This window comes from Eschrichtius robustus, chromosome 18 (assembly GCF_028021215.1).
Source record: "Eschrichtius robustus isolate mEscRob2 chromosome 18, mEscRob2.pri, whole genome shotgun sequence".
Taxonomy (NCBI): domain Eukaryota; kingdom Metazoa; phylum Chordata; class Mammalia; order Artiodactyla; family Eschrichtiidae; genus Eschrichtius; species Eschrichtius robustus.
In genome coordinates this window covers 78,807,984-78,828,501 of record NC_090841.1, presented here as the reverse complement: position 1 = coordinate 78,828,501, position 20,518 = coordinate 78,807,984, and positions in this window count along the sequence as shown.

Sequence of the window (20,518 nt, the reverse complement as noted above, 5' to 3'; positions counted from 1 at the left end):
CTGGAAAGGAACAGAGCATTCCAGGCAAGGGGGAATATTTGAGGAAAAGCAGATGAACAGTGGTTGGCACTTAATTTTAATAAAAAGAAAAATAAGGTAAAACAGTGGTAGTCTTCTTAAGCTATGGATTCATGGGAAATTTCTATATAGTTATTTAAGCGGAAATACAGTAATAATACTGGTTCCAAGATACACCAGGGTGACCCCTCAACAGGAAGAGTGGGTATTGAAAGAGCCATCAAAGAAACAGAGAAAAAAAAGCTGCAAAAGCTGAAAAAAATCTTTCTTATCCTATGTCTTTAAAACAAGAGTCTTCTACTTGGCATTCATTTGTGAACTTAAAAATCTTAAGACAAATATTCAAGAACCCCTAGGCATCATTTTTCAACCTCCAACATCTCGATTATTTTTAAAGCAAACACAGAAAGGAAGAGTTTAGTGATGTAGGTTTTTAAAAATTGGAATCAGTGTCTATTTTTACTTTATACAGATCGGTGTGGGCTCTGGAGCTGGCTGGGTGAGTTTGAATCTTATCTCTGCCACTTACTCGGTGTGTGAACACATAGGGAGATGTCAGACATTCCTGTAACTAGTTTTTCTCATCTCTCTAGTCCTTATTCCCATTAAAATGGGGATAATAATGGTATCTACCTTAGGGACCTTTTTTTTAATAGACTTCATTTTTTTAAGAGAAGTTTCAGGTTCACAGCAAAATTGAGCAGGAAGGGCAGAGAGTTCCTGTATACCCCTCCTACATGGACACATCATTACCACACGAAGCCCATGGTTTACATTAGGGTTCCCTCTTGGTGCTGTACATTCTATAGGTTTTGACAAATGCATATAGGGTTGCTTTTAAGATGAAAAAAAATACACAATAAGCTTAGAAGACCGCATGGTAATAGATTAAAATCTCAAAATGTTATGTGTTATTGTTAATTATAGGAATATATTTTAAAATCGTTTTCTGAGGCACATTTTTTTCTTTCCAAGTTAAGGTATAGTGGTATGTTTGTAATATATATAATATATGATATGTAAGATGTAATGTATGTGTATGTGATGTGTAATTTATATGATATAGCATACATATTATTTAATACTATATAATATATTATACATTTTATTTATATATATATATATATCTTTAGAAACTGATGGGCAGAATCTCTGAACCCAGACAGACACAGAACACTTTTTTTTTTTAATGAGCTTATTTTTTAATTTATTTTTGGCTGTGTTGGGTCTTCGTTTCTGTGCGAGGGCTTTCTCTAGTTGCGGCAAGCGGGGGCCACTCTTCATCGCGGTGCGCAGGCCTCTCGCTATCGCGGCCTCTCCTGTCGCGGAGCACAGGCTCCAGACGCGCAGGCTCAGTAGTTGTGGCTCACGGGCCCAGTTGCTCCGTGGCATGTGGGATCTTCCCAGACCAGGGCTCGAACCCGTGTCCCCTGTATTGGCAGGCAGATTCTCAACCGCTGTGCCACCAGGGAAGCCCCAGAACACGTTTTCACATACAGGAGCCTACGTGATTGGGGTTTGGGGCCATGAACTTTGGGAAATAGTATACATAAGGCAGACTCCAAGGTCTGAAGTTTCTAAATGATGTAAGCCCTTTACACACAAAGTCAGTTTCTGGCTGGGGTCTGGATCTGGGGTCAAGGATCTCTATGTTCTTTCAATCACATGGAAGGTGTGATTTGCCCCTTCTGGGCAATCATAGCTTCAGATTGGAAAATAGAATCTTGACACTAAAAGAGATCTGGAAGGGACGGAGTTCACTTCCAGACACAGGAACCAGGATCTGTTGGACTGAAGATTCCAAACAGTTAACAGCTTCTCTGTACCGGTCTACACTCGTGGGTCAAATCATAAGAACATTAAGCTGGAAAAAAATGTTAGCTCAGATCATAAAAGCAGTGCTTCAGATTGGCTCATGTATCTCCCCCCAGCCCACTCCCCACGTCTCCACACAGACGTCCCATCATTGGACCTCTGTTTGTTATTCTTGAATTAGATACAGATGTCCAGGGTCCTGTAGTCCAAGGGTATTACCCACTCTGGAGCTTCTAGGACTGGGTCCATTACGTGTTTTCCTACTGTTTTTCCAAATCAAGTATTTTGTAGAAATTATATTTTCTCATGCCAGCTCTCATAGGCTTTTATTATGGCAGTACTAGGGAAAATCAGGGATCTCTTGGAATTTTTTAGGCCTATTGGACATAATCCAGGGTCCCTGGTTGTACCTGGTAAAGGAGAGCGTCTACTCGGCCCTCTTGACTTGAAGACCTAGAGAACCAGCACCGGTCACTTTACAGTTATTCTCTGGAAGGCAACCAGCAAGACTTGACCCCAGGTCTCCTAACTCTTGGTCGAAATCACCTTCTCCTCCGCCATATTCTCTGACCATGATCCAGCAGTAACTGCGAATGAACAAACCTGTATTGATTTTTAGCTATGTGTGTAGCATATTTTTAAAGTGTGTCATAGCTGTTCCTTTGTGGGCCTTTATAAACGTCCTCTGAGTATGACGTTGAACATACCTCGCCATTAGAAATGGCACAACTATCCAGGTTTGCCAGTATTTGGATGGGTACTCTTGCTTGTAAAGGTCTTTAGAAAACCAGTAATTATGTGCTTAACATTTAAGCAATTTCAACAAGTTTACAATCATCGTTACGTGTTTCTGCAGAGAGCCCTGAGACCGACACAGAATATAAAAATAGTCCCTTCTGTCTGTGCCTAGGTATCAGCGGCCAGGTTGGGACAGAATTCAGGTCGTAGCCCATGAGAAAGCTGTTCCCCTTCCGGATTCTGTATTTACCCCTTCAGGGCTTCATGTGTATTTGTAAATACTAACATGTGTTTGCTGGCTTCAGGTGATTTTCTTCTAACCTCCGTGAGGAGCCCTATCAGGTAGTACTCTGGTTACCCTCATTTTAAAAAGGGTGGGATGGAGCAGCCAGAGGAGAAACGATTTGCCAAAGGACTAACAGCCAGAGGAGCTTGGTAAGAAAGCTCACAGGAAGTGCTCTCAAGGCCTGCAGGAGCCCTAGGTTTGGGTTCGATGTTAACAGATGATAGAAGACAAAACTCCTTCTACCCTAGTTGGTTTTTCCAACCTTCTCTGTTAGCAAGATGGATCTTTCCAGTGAAGCTTGGGGAGGAAACAGGAGCTGCATCCCCGACAGCTGAGGGGAGGGTAAGAGAGGGCTGGCCCTGTGACAGGGATGGAGTCTCCAGGTCCAGAGGACTTTTACTGCAAGGTGTGCAGAACATAAATGTGTGATTACAAAGCCAATTTCAGCTCCCTTTGAAGAATTGCAATGAAGTAAAAGGGCAAAGCCATGGGTACCGGAAGCTTCAAATAGACACACTTGATGACCATTCCTGGTAAAATTGTAGAGTGAATTATCAGACGATAGATTTATTAGCCCTTTGGATAAAGAAGGAATGATTTCAAGGAGTCAGCATGGGCTTGCTTCCGGCAAGTCATACCTCATTTTCTTTCTGATGCTCTTACTAGTCTGGCAGCTAGTGGGATGGCATGGACATGGTGTATCTGGGTCTCATCAAAGCATGTGACAGAGCCTTTTTAATGCTCATGGAACAGCAGGATGCCATGATCTGACTGATAGTAAAATTGGATGAAATGTAAAGTAGCGGATAACTGTAAAAAAAAAAAAAAAGGTGGTGATTAATGTACTGATAGCCACCTGAGAGGAAGCTCTTAGCAGCAAGTCGAAAGGCTCTGATGTGATTAAGTGCAGTCGAACGCTTTTATCTTCAGTTATTTGAAGGCATAGAAAACATGCTCCTCAAATTAGAGAGTGATCTAATGATCGGGGGGAAGAATCTACTACAGCAGATGACTGCATCGAGATTCAAGTAACCCAGATGTGCCAGGGTGAAGTTAAAGAGAAAATGTCAGAATCTTCTCCCATGGAAATCCTTCCAAGCAAGGTATGTGCCCATCAGTTCAAGGTTGGCAAGGATTTCTGCTTTTACCATGGTGAAAGGAAGCTGGCCTTCCTCCTGTAAGAAATAACTTCAAAATAAGAGGCAAAATAGAAATAAGTAAATTTCACCATTGATGAAAAGGAAGGAAGAAAGGAAGGAAGGAAAGAAAGGAGGGAGGGGAGAGAGAAAAAAAGGAAGGAAGAAAGATGCAAAGGAGAGAGAGAAAGAAAGGGAGAAAGAAGGAAGGAAGGGAGGGAGGGAGGGAGGAAGGAAGAAAGAAAGGAAGGAGGGGGAGAAAGAAAGGGAGAGAGAAGGAAGGAAGAAAGGGAGGGAAGGAGGGAGGGAGGGGAAAAATAGGAGATTAGTCTGTCAAAAGCAATGGACCTCAAACTTGGAAGTCATGGAAGGTGACAGCTGTGGTCTCAGATTCCAGAAAAGTTCAACAAAGTCCACGTGTTCACAGTAAATGGCAACCCCGGGGGCCAGATCCAACCTCATGCCCACGAGATCTGCAAGTTATTTTCTACACCAATTTAAAGAGAATTTACCCATTTGTCTTGACCCCAGAATGAGTCTGGCTTTGAGGAAAATTGGCTGAGAGAGGAAGCACACAAACGCATGTTGGTAAGTTAGAGCTCATTAAAAAATAGCAAACGCGATAAAATCATGGTGAGATTCTTTTTGGTAAAGTTCAGTGCAGATTGTAGCACACAGTGTTAGCAAAGGTGTCATGAAACAGTCATTTTCCTACTTTACTGGGGAGAGCATACATGTGAATAACCTTTCAGGAGGGCAGTTTGGTCCTTTATCAAAATTTGAAGTGTACGTAATCTTTGATTCAACAGTTCCACTTCTGGAGATGTATTCTACTAATATACTTACATGTTGGCAAGATAATATGAAAAAATATAATATATAAAGTATTATTATTATAAACCAAATATAGAATAGATAGCAGTTAGTCCATGCTGGTATAAATAAATGATAAATGTCTAAATAAATAAACTGGGGAGACTAGACAACTGTCCCACGCAGAAGAATCCCAAATAATTTACGTAGAGTCTTCACCTTCCGGACTGGGAGCATTACTCCCACCGTGCAGTGGAGAGACCCAGTGCTACCTGAACCAAGTGGTCAAGTTCAACATCACCAGTGATAAGTCCTGTTGATGGTGTGGAACCATCATCCTACACTGTGATGAAAATGCACTTCATCTCTGGAGTAGTTCTCCTAAAAACCCATAACCCCAGTATAATCATGAGAAAAACATCAGACACATTCTCTGCAGAGTTATTCTACAAAATACCTGACCAGTAGTTCTCAAAACTATCACAGTCATCAAATCCAAGGGAAGTCTGAGAAACCGTCACAGCCAAGAGCAGCCGAGGGAGACATGGCAGCTAAACGCAACGTGGGATCCTGCATTGGATTCCAGAACAGAAAAAGACATTAGGTGAAACTGAGGAAACCTGAATAAACTATGGGTTTAGTTAATTATTGAGACTCATTATCAATTTATTAATTGTAGCAAGTGCACCATATTATCATAGGTGTTAATAACAAGAGAGGCTGGATGTACCGGTACATGGGAGATACCCATGCAATTAAGATACTTGTACTGTATTTCTAAAGCTGATATAAATACAAAATACATTAAAATTAAGGGGACGAGAAAAAATTGGAAACCACAACATATCAAAATATGTGAGATGCAGCTAAAGCAATTTTAGAAGGAATTTTTTGGCTTTAAACGGTTACATGAGAAGAAAGGTTCAGAATCAATGCCCTAAATTTCCACCTTAAGAAGATCAAAAGAAGATCAAATCAAAGCCAGAATAGAAATAAGGAAAAAGAAAGAATGGAAATCAATAAAATAAAAAGAATGGAAAGTCAATACAATAGTAGACTTCAGTTAAAAGAAAAAATGGAAATCAATAATACAATCAAGAAAATCATCATTGAAACAAAAGCTGGCTTTTTGAAAAGACAAATATTATTGGTAAACCTCTAGCTAGATTAAAAAAGAGAAGGAAAAAAAGAGAGAGAGAGAAAGAGTCAGAGAGAGAGGTCTGTTCATGCCTTTTTCACATTTATCATATTTTGCCCTTGGTCTTCCAATATTTAATAGATTTTCGTTTATTAGGGATATCATCTCTTTGAGTTATTTGTTTGGAATATTTTCTCCCAGTTTTCAATTGTCTTTTGCTTATGGTGAGTTTTTGACATATAACTTTTTGTGTATTTTGTGTAGTCAAATTTATTAATCTTTTCATCTGAATTTTGAGCCATAGTTAGAAAGTTTTTCTCTACACCAAGTTTAAAGAGAATTTACCCATTCGTCTTCTAGTACTTGTGTCATTTTTTTACATTTAGCTCCCTAATCAATTTGGAGTATATTCTTAAGTATAGTGTGAAATGTAGATCTAATTTTTATCTTTTTCCAAATGCCTACCCTCATTTGTTCTAGCTCTATTTATTAATAAGTCCATCTTTTCTCCAGGGATTTGAGAAGCCATGTTTGTAATATACTAAATTCCCATATGTACTTGGATCTAATTCTATATTTTATATATTTCTTCCACTGGTCTATTTGTCTATTCCACGCCAGTACCACATTGTTTTAGTTATAGGAGACATATAGTATGCTTTAATATCTGATAGAGCAAGACCGACCCTTTTTGTTTCTCAGTGTTTTCCTAGGTGTATTTGCATGTTAGTTATTCCGTATGAATTTTATCAAGTCTTCTAATACTATAAAGTAACTTGTTGGTATTTTTATTGATACTGCATTGATCTTATAAATCAACCTAGAGAGAATGTACATAATGCTGAGTCTTTCTATCCAAAAGATAGGACTGACCTTCCAGTTGGTCAAGTTAACTTTTGCAAGTTTCATGAACACTTTCAAGTTTTCCCGGTATAAGTTTTGCACATTTCTTGTTACATTTATTTCTAAGTATTACAATCTTTACTGCTATCGTAAATGGAACTTTCTCTAACTGCTTATTATTTGTACATATGAAGGCTATTGATGTTTGGTGTGTTGATTTATATCCTACTATATCACTGAATTCTTGTATTATTTGAGTTAGTTTTAGCATGGATTCTTTGGGGTTTTAAAAGAATAGTAACACAACACCTGTAAACAGAGAAAATTGTACTCTTTATTTACCCATTCTCATGTCTCTAATTGATGTATCTTGTATGACTGAATTGGTTAATACTGCTAGTACAATGCTGAGAAGTAGTGGACATAGTGGGGCATCTTGCTTTGTTCCTAATCTAGGGGAAATGTTTCTAGAATCTCTAGAATTTCCTCCATTAAATAGCATGGTGGATTTGGGACTATATCCCCATCTATCTACGTATCTATCTATCTGTTTGTGTGTGAATGGTATGTATATCCTTATTAAGAAAACATCTTTCTATTTTCTTGAGTATTTATAATCATGAATAGGTATGGTATTGAATTTTGTTAAAGGCTTTTCAGCAACTAAGAGATGGGAAAAAAATGAGTTAATACTAAACTAATTTTTAACTGAAGATATCTCAGATTTTTTAACAGAAAAGGAATCACTGAAAGTCATTAAGAAAATACAGTAAACAGTATTTCCTAATTTAAGAAACGAGAATCTTTTTTTCATAAGTGATCTTCCAGAACGTGTGTACCAATGAACACACTTTGGAAAAAACAGTGACCCTGCCGATCCCCATCCTTCCCTCCTTCATTTCAGTTGTGGTTAAAAGTGATTCTGCAAAGGTTAACACAAACACTAGTAAGTATTAGGGTCAGAATGCAAGGCTGCAGCTCAGGACCCTTACTCCCCTGGTGAGCTTCCCCTCAAAGCCATTTTCAGGAATTTCATTGTGAGATCTTCTCAAAGATCTCCCACATAACAAGACCAGCCAATTGGTATGACAATCTTCAGAATCAAACTATTCGGAGAAGGCAGCACATCCCTATGGAGATACTGAGCATGGGTAAAAACTCACATGATAGAACGACTTTTGTCATTAAAATTATCGACATCTTGAGAAATGATTCTGCATGTGTTTTCTTTATTCCTTGTGAATTACCGAGGTTTATACAAGTTAAAATACATGAGAGAATGAATTGTCTGGTTTGTTTCTTGTTTCTTTTTCTTCTTCCTAGGGGCAAAGGAAGCCTATAGAGGATAAAAATTCCATGGACAAGAGTGTGACTTTTTATGTTTTGAATTCCAAGAATAGAATCACTGCAACTGGAATTGAAAAAAAGAAAAAAAAAAAAAAAGGAGAGACAGAAGAGAAGGAGTGCAATGAAGCAAGTGGCTCACATCAATATCTTTGTCTGGGCTTTTGGCCCATGAGTTGGCTCACCATCAAGGCCAACTTTGCATGGCCCTAAATTCAACAGGTGTGTTAAAGCTTCAAGCACCATGATTTGCTTTTTCCTGGGAGGATTTGATTACATTGTCCTTCACTCTCCAAAGAGGCATAGACATTTTTCCTGTCAAAGCTAAAAACCCAATTTTCCTCATCATCTGGTAACAGCTTTTAACAGTTGTCTTAGGAAATGCCACTCAGAGTGCCACAAGAGGTATGAAGTAATGAGCAACCTCGAATGATGGCAAAACCACCCCAAATGTGCCATTTTTGCTCTTTGCCATGTACTGACCTTACCTTTTCATGCACACAGAAATAAATCAAGTCCAAATTTGATTTTCCTCCTTTTCACAGGAGCTCCCCAGGATTTTAATAATGACCATAAATGAGGATTCATAAAGGGCATATTTTACAGAGGTATAAAGATAACATCTTTATCTTGTCATGGCACGGAAATTGCCACTTTATACTGTGGACTGAGTTACTTTTTTATTGCAGCAAAATTAGGCATTTTGTTGGGCGTCCACCTCTGGTCTTCGAGGTCCTCATCACCCTTCTCTGTAGGGAGACCTGCCTGCAGAACAATTTGCTATTGACTCAAGGTCCCAAAGGTTCCCCCGGAAGCCTTGGACCTTGGGCTTCAAGGCAGTCACTGCAGTCCTGCCTGGATTATCTTTCAAATGCCTTTGGGCTAAATTTGTGTCCATCGTTTGCTGGCAGATTTATCCTGAAGCCTTAGGCTTAAATGCATTTTCTCAGAAAAAATCAACCATAATTTTGCATTAATGAAGCTTATTCATTAGGTTATGCAGGGTTCCTTTCTTCCATCGATGTGCATGTTTAGTTCCCATTAATGGTGAATTATGTGGACATATTGACATAAGAATAGATCCCTTAAAAAAAAAAAAAAAAAAAGAATAGATCCCTTGGGCTCTGTGTGTAGAGAACATTTGTTAATTGGGAAGTACTTAAAAAAACAAACAAATACATCACAAATCAGAAAAAAACCTAACATTACTTTGGAAAGAAAGAGGAAAAATCTTGTGCTGACTTGGGAAGGATCGGGTTTGAAAGGATGCCAAACTTACTTCCAAAGTATTATGGAATGTTTTTCCCGATAAGAGGCATCCAGAAGGAAATGTACCTTCGTTGTTCCAGCCTCCTCGTTTCTCCCCCAGTTCCTACTGACCATAGCCCCCTCGGGTAAAAACCATTCTCTCTGCCTGTGCCCTGCCTGTGATGATAAAAGGGGGTCCCCTGCACTGGCTGTACCGGCCCCTTTGTGTACACAGCACGGGCTCACGGTGAATGTCCCCAGCGGAGCCTCATTCAGAAGATTCCTCTTGTGGCCTTTAATCGACTCCAGTGACTGTTCCAAGGATCTTGGCTAATTGAAGATACCCTTCCTTGGAATTTCCTAAAAGTGTCACTTTTCAGCAAATGGTCAAGCCTCCTTATTTCCTCTGGACAGCTTGTTTGCCTGCCCCATGCTGGCTCATGGTGACAGTGACGCACTTGAACTTCTGAGTGATAATTTTACGTAGTACAGTGCACGTAACTCAGAACCAGCCTCCGACCAGAGCCCATACTGGGTCGTCCTGTTCCCTGTATGGCACCTTATGTTGCAGTGGAGTGGACTTGCATTTCACGGACTCCAGTTCTACCAGACACGTGAATGATCTCCATCACAAAGTGAAGGAGCCCTGCAAAAGAGTGAGGTCTGCTCTGAGAACGGGCTCTGTCCCACCGAGGCTTCCTTGGGGTCTGACAACCTGAGCTGCGGTGACAACCTGCACAGATGGTGTTGTCAGCTGGGGGAACCAGGTGCAGATTTGGACCGGCTTCAGGAGGTCTATCGTATTGTTACGGCAATGTAGACGCTCTCCAGTGAGGGGCGGGAAGAAAAGGGGAGCGGGCAGGGGTGCCAGCTGTCGCTCTCGTCTGCCAGGGTTGCCATCCCCACCCCCCCGTGCTGGTGATGTGACCTTCACTAAAGCCTGGCTCTGTCAGCATCTCTCCCAGCCAGGAAACGTCACAGGAGCTGCACGGGGATGGAGAGAGAAAGTTAAATTCTCATCAGAAGCACAGGAAATAGTAAACAAATGCTCTCCTCTCCTCCTCCCCGCTGCCTGTTTCAATTAGTGATGTAAATATATTCAAATGTTCTGCCTGTTACACGCTAGGGTGGTGGTGGGGGGGGGGGTGGAATCTGCTGCAAGATCTGTAGGCAAGATGGGGAGAAAAGAGCCACAAGCCCACCTACCCCCTCCACAGCTTACAGACCCACCCGTAATAGAGTCACTAAAACATTTTGCTGCCCTAGGCAACCACCTGCTTTTCCTGTAAAATCCATCACTGGCACGACTTAATTCAGCTCAGCCCAGTGGATCCGGATCGCAGGCAGACAATCTCAGGTCAGGGTGAAAAACGATTCAAATGCGTTCTAATATAAAATGGAACATTCGCTAGGCTGCTTTTATGGTCTCCTTGTTAAGCCCCGGATATTTAGTTCTTTGCATTACTGTCGGATTTTCCTTGGGATTAGAAATTCTAGCGAACTGGTTAGGAAGAAAGAAGGGAAGAAGGAGGGTTTTTTGTTTGTTTGTTTTTTACCAGAAACAAATTTTAGCTCTTTTCCCTCCCTTTTGACCTCTTTTCCAATTTTCTTATTATTGTGTGTATCACACGTCCATTCCAATGCTACCTGGTCCACCACTACACAATTTTTTAAAAATCCCTTTGAAAAAGGACAAAAATAAACAAGTCAAAGTGATGGCTGCATAGTTTCTCGGTGTCCGTGTAGGTGCTTCACATCCTTGTGACACGCGTGTTGTGTGTGTGTGTGTGTGTGTGTGCAGCCCGCCACTGCCATTTGTGGAGGCCAAGTCAACAGTGCAAATGGAGCCTTCACACTGTTTGGGTAAATATCACAACGTTACGAATCAAGCTGGCAAACAGTGAAATAAGGCATATTCTGTCTGCCTACCTTGGCACGCATGTCTAAGTAATGACCAGAAAGGTCAGGTTTGAATTGGGGGTTCTCAGACTCCTCCAATCTCTGAGCTAGTACCAGGACAGGACTCCATCACCCGGCCCCTCCATCACCTGCCTTGGGTGTGCAGGTGGGTGCCCAGCCCGCAAGTCCAGCTTCCATCCACTCCCCACAAACAGTGGTAGCTACCTGGGGCCGCGTGTCCCCTCAGGAAGATGGATGAGAATGTGTTACAGGCCTTGGACGTGACCTCGAGACTGTTTTCTTGGGATTTCTGGCTCTGGGGTGTGCAGGGTGTGAACTAGAAAAGAAAGCATGGCTCCCGGGGCAGCGACCCTTGGCCCATTCGGCATCTTGCCCTCTGGAAGGACAATGCCAGAGGAGGACCAGAGCGGGAACTGTAAAGGTGAAGGGTCAGGACAGGGAGCTCTCTTGCCCAGGCCGAAGAGGGACGGCCACATGGCCTGTCCTCGCCTGTTGGATCTTGTAAGCTCGACTCTCGGAAGAGCTCTGGCCGGAGTCCGCACTCTGGTCACACATCAAATTCATTATCTCATTTCATCTTTGCAAGCCCTGCAGGGTGGGTGTCGTTCCAAGCAAGGGAAGCGCACGTGGAGGAATTAGCTCCCACAGACGTAAATCCAGAGCAAGTGTGACCCTGAGAGGCGCCACGCCTCCCTGCTCTCCACCATGCCCCAGGACGTGCGGCGCTTAGTAAACATTTCATAAAGATGCAAGAGGCCGCAGTGAAAGCTCGAAGCTGAAGATTCTGCTAACAGTCGAGGGAGGAAGATAAAATATTGGAGAGTCAGGAACAAGAGATAAAGGAAGGGGAGCGGCTTGTAAATGACGCGGGAGAGTCAAAGATGAGCGCCAGCATCCCTTAGAACAGTGAAGCCGCCTGGCGGGGGTGAGGGAGACCCGAGCCTCGTTTTCACCCGAGCAGTCCTGTCAACCACCGAGCTGTCTTCACAGGGGCCCTGGCCGCAGCATGGCCCCATCGGGCCCGACCCGTCCTCTGTTTTCTGTTCCCAAACTCCTCGAGCCCGTGCTTTCAAGCGGAGGTCAGACCCCTGTTTTGCAGATTGTAACTGCTGCAGGAAGTGGTTTTTCTGACCTCTGTAATGAGCTGATTTCTATAGGAGGCCTCTGAGTCCTGTCTGGAAACTTAACACCCGGAGCTCCAGGCCTTTCTGAAACGTCTTGTATTCTGATACGTGGGTTTAGAGTCAGGTTCCAAACCGTGAAAGTCAGGGGTTGAAATGACAACACTTCCCAGTCCAAGAGCCTCCATCCTCAGGGCAGTTTGGGTGGCATTGCTATGGTAACCTCTAGCCAGTTTCAGATAGCTGATGGTTACCCAGTGCGTGACAATGGAGCAAAGATCAGGTTACAGGGCCAGCGACCGGTGTGATGGCCTGAGGAATGAGGAAAGCCCAGTTTCCCAGCACAGAGGGTTTCTGCAGCTTGGAAGGGAGGTGCATCACGTCACAATACCGCTTCAGCACAGGTTTGCAAATATTGATCGCAAGCCTCCTCCAACAATCCCGCTCCAATTGTGCTTTTGTCTTCCGGAGGTGTTGAGTCAGCTTCCTACCCTGCACAGCCATTATCCTTAAACTGTAAATGTCGGAAAGAAGAAATACAATCTGTGAACGCTTTCTTTTGTGTTTAGGTGGAAAAGCAGACACAGTGGCTGAGAAACACTGCCTTCCCTTGCCATCTGCCTTGTGCATAACCGGCTTCAACATCGGTGCAGAGCAACTGAAGGAGCACCAGGGGGTGGAGCTGCCGGCAGACGCTGGGAATTCCAGGCAGGCGGGAGGTGGAGGGGGCAGGAAAAGTGCGGACACCTAGAGGCGCCCAGGGATGCAGTGGCCTCCAAGTCCCACACCCCTGGCCACAGCCGATTATTGGGAGCAAAGAAAACGTTGTCCAGTCCTTCTTGTAAAATCCAATTGTCTCAGAAAACTTGAGAACATGACATTTAGGGCTGAACCATCTGTTTCAGAATCAGGTCCATTCTCTGATTTTAAAAGACCGTAGAATCTCTGAACTTGGAATGTAATATTGATGCCGTGATTACTGACTTGCACATGGCACACAGGCAGGAACCCTGATTAAATGTAATGGGAAAATGATGACCTGCATGTCCGTTGCTTGCATCATTATTACGTCAACCATTTGTCATCTTGCTGGATGAACAAATTTGTATATTAAAGAAAATCCGGGATCATTGTGAAAGCAAAGCGAATGTGAATTAAGGGTAGAAGCAATAACAGTGACTCATCCGGGTCAAAACCAGATTATGAATCTTGAAACTATGCATTGATGATTTGATATTATATGATCATCCAGCACACAATGTTCGCTAAATGCTCGTGTAGGACCCAACGGGCTGTGGGCTCGGGCTGTTCAGCCTCCCAGGCCTCCTCCTCTGTGTCAGGAAAGTGAGGGATTTTGTGTAGGTGATTTTCAACCTACACTGTGCATTGGAATCACCTGGGAAGTATTCTTACGCGCATGATGCAGGAGTCCCATCCCAGACACACTGAATTAAGATCTCTGGGAGTGAGACCCAGGCAGATGTACTTCTTACATGCTCTGCAGATATTTCTAACTGCATCCAGGATTTAGAACTACTGTACCACTAGCTAAACTCTTAAAATTTCTGTTCATTCTAAAATAATGTGTCCTAAGGCAGTGGTTCCCACACTTGAGAACACCACATCAGAATCCCTTGGAGGGCTTGGTACCTGGCAGGTGGCTCGGGCAGCCCCTCTGAGTTCCTGACTCGGTTACCTGTGTTTGGGTCCTGGGAACTCAAATTCTAAGAAGTTCCTAAATAGCCCTGATACTGCTCTTTGGGGACCAGGCTTTGAGAATCTCTGTACTGGGGTTCATTGACACACAAAAATACGCATTGTGATGTGTAACACAACAATTTTGCAATTTAATAATATACGTGATAGTTTGATGTTGTAATTTCACAACCTAGTGACTTCCATGACCCAACCTCCCCCAATCCAATGATCGCTTTTCTGTAGTTGGTTCTTGGTGACACAGCCCAGGGGGTAGGAAGATGTCGTGAAGTGTCCTGAGGGTGTACTCCCTGGACGTGTCTGGCGGACGGTCCATAAGCATCACTGCTCAGCCTTCACCGAATTACAGCTGCTCAAGTCTTAACCGCAAACTGGCAAAGACATTCGGTTCTCCTGCCACGGTCTCTGCCCGTGCTTCCGCCTCACCCACTGCCTGTGGCACTGGCTCTGGGGCTAGCGTACACGTAATAAAGCAAGATATGCAGCCTCACCTGTGCTGTTTGCCGATCTTCCTAGTCCTTCCACTTCTGGCTGCCTGGAAGCATCAACCTTTCCGGTGCTCATTGTGGAGCGAGGGCCACGTGACAGAGGCGGCCAGGGAGTGGTGAGCTGTGTCCTTGTCAGGCTGACCATCCCTCACCCAGAAAAACACACCTTTCCTTCTGCCGCCTTCGCAAGCAGTGTCGCTGCTTTCTCGGCCTCAGTTGCAGAATACGGAGTATGCTTTGCAAGAGGAGACCCCCTAGATGGCGGGCGTGGGCACGCAGATTGAGGAATAAACTGACGGCTGTTAAGCTTTCGAGACTCCCGGGCTGTTCGTTACTGCGGCAGAGCCAAGCACATCCTGACACAGACTCTCCGAGGCCGGGCTGCCTTTGCCTGGATTCACGCCAACCAAGAACTATTCCATTCCTAGGAATACCCAGTGCACTGTCAATGCTTCTGCTCTTATCTCTTCTGTGGGTCTGAACTTCTGCCTTTTCGTCTAGGACTTGGATACTTGCTACTCTAAAAATCCGAATGCTATTGGAGCTGCTTAGCTTTAAAACTATTTAATGTTGACAAGAGAACAGACAGCTCAAGTTGTGGTCTCTTAGCTTTCCCAGTTAACTTTTCTTCAAGTGTCACATGGTAATGGACACAGCAGAGACCTTCAGAAGATAGGTGACCTTGATTTCAAAGGTCTATCAGAGTTTCAGTGGAAGTCAGATTCTGAATCGTCTGGGGCCCCTGACTTGGTACATTTCCTGTTTTCTGGTGTGTGCTGGAAAAATCCTTTCTTGTGGTGGTGACAATCCCCCCCAGGTGGCCTTCCCCATGCAGGGCCTTTCTCCACGGCTGCTGCTTCACTTATCGCAGCTGGTTCTCTGAAGAATAGCTAGTTTGGAGGAAGATTTATATGTATTTCTTTCAATGCATCAAGGATAAAACCTGTACGTTTTATATGGGGTCCATCCAAATGTCTGATGTCATCATTTCCTGAGAGTCTCTGAGGTACGAAGCACAGAATTAAGAGCTGGACATGAGTCATTGGACCTTCGCTACACACTGGGAGACAGGAATAAGTAGTGACCTCATTTCACAGATGAGGAAACTGAGCCTCAGAAAAGACAGACATGTTATCTAAGGTTATACAACTGGTAAACAGCAGATGTAAGTTTGGCATCTAGGCCCATTTGAACACAATCAGTTACGTTTTCTGAGGGCCTGAGTGGTGACCTGATACTTTGCAGATGTGGGACAGAGACCCCCCACCTGGAGACCTGGCCACTGGGAGAGTTTCTGTCCTTAGCCATCCTTAACCACTAGTATTGCCCTTTGCTCTCCATGACCAGAACTTTTAATTCAGAGATAACGGTGAGGGAGGACGTGACTAAGTGAGCCGAAGAAAGGTTTATCCAGCTGCTTTTAGATTAAAAATGGTTTATTATAGACAATGGGAAGAGGAATGTGTCAAACTGACCAACTTCTCTAAGAGGCAGGCAGAGTTGGGTCCTTTCAAACATACAGACATTGAAATAAAACCTACACTCTATTTCTGAACTTGAAGGTGCCCATAAATAGCTAACATTCAATGCACATTCCTATGTTTTTTTCTTTCACCAGGACTGTTGATTTTTCCCCATAAATTTACAAATAAATGGAGAATTCTTCATAAACTATAGAATCTGATTTCTGCAAGAGGTTTGAAAAGTGCAAAATACAGTCCTGGGCATGGGAATTTAACCTTCTTTCCAAAGGCCGGAATGACTGAGCCTCACCCCAAGCAGTGCTCAAAATAATAGCCCATGTGACTGTTGGGACTAGTGACCATCGGTGGCATATTATTTTCTCTGGAGGTATTCTGTCTAATTCACTTTAGGTATCAGTAATGGGCACTTTCAAACGGTAGTCCAAATGGAAATAACGATCCCTGCAGAGTGAGAGCGGGACAGAGAAGCCTGGCTAAAGCACAATTATCTTAATACACTCCTGATTCAAGGCTAATTTGCAGGGCTATATGTCTATTTTCATTTTCTCCGGAGATAATCCCACAAGACAAAGCTTCTACACTGGGAGAAAATTCTACAGTGGAGGATTAAGGGGCCCAGCTGTGGATGGAGGATTTGCCTGTGGGATGGCAGGCCCCATGCCAGGACTCCTCTCTCCCAAGCCCCCAAATCCCACGAAGGAGAGGAGGAAACCCAAACGCTCTTTATCTGGCTCCCAGGCAAAGTAGAAGACAGCTGGCCAATTTTCAGCTTCCAATTGGGTAATTCATTACAGAAACAAAATTAATGCTTGTGAAATTCGTGAGGCAGCTTTATCACAGTCTGAGGATTTGCTCATCCAAACTTAATTTCTACAAAGTGGAAATAAATACAGATTTACTGAAGATAAAAAAAAAAAATGATTGGGGTAAGGGTTTGGAGAAAGGAGAAGAAATCAATTCCTTTGTCCTGAACCGAAGTGGAAAATAAAAATTGTTTTGAATTTTCATCTCTGAAAACTTGGGTTTTACATAACAGTTTGGGTTTATTTGGAGAAGGGAATCACTTTTCAAATATGTATTTTATCGTGTTTACAGTTTTTTCCTTTGTTTCAAACTGTGTACTCGAGTCATTTGCTAAATAAATATTATCAGTCTTGGTTTACCTTTGAGTATCAGGGTCTTCCCGCCCTATAATCCCATAGTAATGCCTGTAAAGATAAGGGCTGGGGCAGAAGATGAGGTCTTAGGCTGTATCAAAGTTGGGACTTCCCTGGTGGTCCAGTGGTTAGGACTCCACACTTCCACTGAAGGCGGCCCTAGTTTGATCCCTGGTCGGGGAACTAAGACCCCGCACGCTGAATGGTGCAGCCAAAAAAAAAGAAAAGAAAGTATAAGGAGAACTTGAAAATTCCAGAGTGCTGGGAAGGCAATAAGGGCCATAGCAGCTGCCACGAAGGGCGACTTACTCCAGTTCTGCAGTCAGAGGGGGCTTCCTGGAGGAGGGTGCACTTGGTCCCTCAGGGTTTCCATATTTGCGGTGCTTGTGAGATGCAAGTAAAATGTAAGACATTTGCAAAGCACTGCCCAGGCACATCCTAAGTCATCAAGTAATGGTTGTAGTTATTAATTAAATATTTGGTAAAATTCCAGGAATACATGTGATACTAATGTGGGAGAATTTCCCACACTCTATCCTGAAGATGGTCCAGAGCTTTTCTCTAATATATAATCTGGTCTCTTTTTTCCTTGTTTTGTTCTCCACAGGCCGTGTTGCAGGGAAAGGGAGGTTTGCTTAATTAGAGAGATGTGTGCAATTTGGGCTGGTGGTTAAACATGCCCTACTGTGGGGCTCATTCCAAAGTTAACAACTCTCTCAACACAATATTTACCTCATCAAGGGGAGCTGTGTTGTCTGCCTGTTCCTTCAGGGAGACCTCCTACTGAGTCACACTCAAAACCATCGAGGCATTTGTTAGCTCTTCAGAGCGCAGGGCTCTGGAGCTGGGAAGTGGTGGGAATCATGGGGGACCCTGTCATGATCCCCATCTTCACGATAACGTCATCTCACCTTGCTTGTCTGATTGCTTCCAGCAGGTGGCCTCAGCACCTACACATTTTTCTTCCAAATTATGTCAGTGCGTGGCATAGTTGATAAAGCCCTGATCATTTTCTTCTGCTAAGAACAAGTGAAACTTTCTGAAAACATTACCAAGAGGTAACTGTATTGACTGTTTTTATTATTTTCATAGTTGATCATTTTATCTTATCCAAGTATTTGCCCATACTCCACTTAACTGAGTGTGACGTAAATGCAGTCTTAGGACATGGGTCCCCCAGCAGATCATAATCAAGGTCAGTGTGAAGTTACCGGAGCGTGAGATTGACAAAACCATAGCCATAGCCCCGTCTTTAATATTGGCCAGATCTATAAGCAGGGTTTTATACCTGTTATATAAAAGCAACTAAGACCTCTAACTTCACCCAACTTCTGAATTACTTTAAGATGGAGAGTCCCAACCATCACATTGCTGTCCTATTTCTCTATAACGTTGAGTTATATGACAATGATATGCTGAATTAAGATGTGAATGGTGGGTGACCATGGAAGCTTATGTAGATCTTAGGTAGATCTACAACCTGCCAGCCCCCTCATTGAGCCTTGGAAGAAAGAACCTCTCAGGTGGGGCTCAGCTGTGGAGCCTCAGTTGGGGCTTCCTTGTGGAGGATGCAAGGAAATATGCCAGCATCGTACTTCTCTGGAAGAACTTAAAACCTGGATGAGAAGATTTATGGGCGAGAAGTAATTAGAGAATAATACAGTTTAGTAGATAGTCAAGCACTTAACCGACTATAAATATGACCAGATTTATGAGAAGAGATGTTTAATGAGCACTGAATAAGAGAAGAAGAGCTTTTTTGAAAGAAGGCAAACATTGAGTTGGATTTGAAATAGTTTTATTCCATATATATTAATTTTTGGCAAATAATTTTCATTAATATACATATTCTTTTTTGGCAAATAATTTTTGGCAAAGCTATATACATTTTTAATGTTTATTATTATATGTCAGCATTGCCAAAAATTATTTGACAAAAATCTATATATGTGTGTGTTTGTGTAGCTTTGCCAAAAATTATTTGTTCACAAAATGCAACAGAATGTAACATATACAACACTGTTACTGAAGGTACTTTGTTACACACACACAAACAGAGCACTGTATGCTCCAGCAACACTGAACTATTTGAGAACTCAAAAAACAATGTGAGTTGCTTGAGAGTTTTATTGTACTAATTCTCAACCTTGACCACACTGATTTATCTGTTAAAGATTACCGTTGTCTGAAATAATCAAACCCCAGGTTTGGGTGGCGGGGTCCAGGCAGGACCTGCATTTTAGGGCTTTGGGTGATTCCGATGTGCAGCCAGGGTTGGAGCTACACTCTTCTGGACAAGTTATTGGCTATGCTTTCTGTCAAATTCCCTCGGTCAAAGTTCTGTCTTCTAGGTGAGCCTCTATGGACCCTTTAAAGCCCATCACAGAGTTAAATTTTGCAGTAAAATCCCTGCTCCTTTCATCTCCCAAACTGCTAGTGAAGAAAGTCACTCTTTCCTCTGTATCTTGAGCTGGAGGATAGTTCACAGACTGCCACCACCAAACACAAGTAGGTGACATCCGTGGAGCACTGGTTTTATGGGGTGAAAGCCGGGACAACTTGGAGGGACATTTCAGACTCCAGACTCCACAGTCCCTCGTGGAGCCAGGCTGAAGCAGCCATCTTTCTGCAATCACGTCCCTGCTCACCTTCTTACCCATCCCTGTCTTGCACTCGCTCCCTTCCCGGTGTCCCATGGGAGCACACCCTTAATAAATTACATGTGTCCAATTCCTGGTCGATTCTGCAAGAACCTGACCTAAGACATAAGACCTAAGACATTCACAATAAGTATTCTTTATTCCAGGGGTGGGCTGGAGCTGGCTTTTACCAGCTCACAAAAGCTAATTTTGCACACCTTGTCTCAATTCTTTATTGAGGGAAGTCACGTTGGTAGCTTGAAACCATCCATGGTGGGAATGGCACAGAGAGAGTGAGGGTCTAGAGAAATAATATGAGTAGAAGCCGTGAGAGTGGGTGTTGGGTAAAGGGATGTTATGGATAATTTTAAGACAATACTGAATCAGTAAAATGGTGGTTCGGTCATGCTTTTGGTCGTGGATGCAGAGTAGACTTGCAATTTGAGAATCCAGGAAATGAACCAGACCTCCCACTTCAGAGGTTACTTCACAGCAGGTCAAACCAGAGCCGGAAAGATGCTTGTACCATGGGGAAGGGACTTTGGGACTTTTTAAGATGCTTAAGTCCTTAGTCACAGGTGGGAAGTGACCTATTAAGAGCAGAAAATTGGCCT